Here is a 797-nt window from a genome sequence, read left to right as displayed (position 1 = left end):
AGAAGATACTAGAGAATCCCTTTCTGGAGAAATAAAAGAACTAAAATCTAATCAAGTCGAAATCAAAAAAGCTACTAATGAGGTGCAATAAAAAATGGAGGCTCTAACTGCTAGGATAAATGAGGCAGAAGAGAGAATTAGTGATATAGAAGACCAAATGATGGAGAATAAAGAAGCTGATAAAAAGAGAGATAAACAACTACTGGATCACGAGGGGAGAATTCGAGAGACAAGTGATACCATAAATTGAAACAATATTAGAATAATTGGGATCCCAGAAGAAGAAGAGAAAGGGGAAGAAGGTATACTGGAGCAAATTATAGCAGAGAACTTCCCTAATTTGGGGAGGAAACAGGCATCAAAATCCAAGAGGCACAGAGAACCACCCTCAAAATCCATAAAAATGGGTCAACACCCTGACATCTAATAGTAAAACTCTCAAGTCTCAGAGTCAAAGAGAAAATCCTGAAAGGAGCTCAGGACAAGGAGCTCAGGACAAGGAGCTCTGTAACCTACAATGGTAGAAACATTACATTGGCAGCAGACCTATCCACAGAGATCTGGAAGGCAAGAAAGGACTGGCATGATATATTCAGAGCACTAAATGAGAAAAATATGCAGCCAAGAATACTATATCCAGCTAGGCTGTCAATGAAAATAGGAGAGATAAAAAGCTTCCAGGACAATCAAAAACTAAAAGAATTTGTGAACAACAAACCTGCCCTACAAGAAATATTGAAAGGGATCCTCTAAGCAAAGAAAGAGCCTAAAAGTAACATAGACCAGAAGGGAACAGA

Source organism: Halichoerus grypus, chromosome 8 (assembly GCF_964656455.1).
Source record: "Halichoerus grypus chromosome 8, mHalGry1.hap1.1, whole genome shotgun sequence".
NCBI lineage: Eukaryota > Metazoa > Chordata > Mammalia > Carnivora > Phocidae > Halichoerus > Halichoerus grypus.
This window is presented reverse-complemented; position numbering follows the sequence as displayed.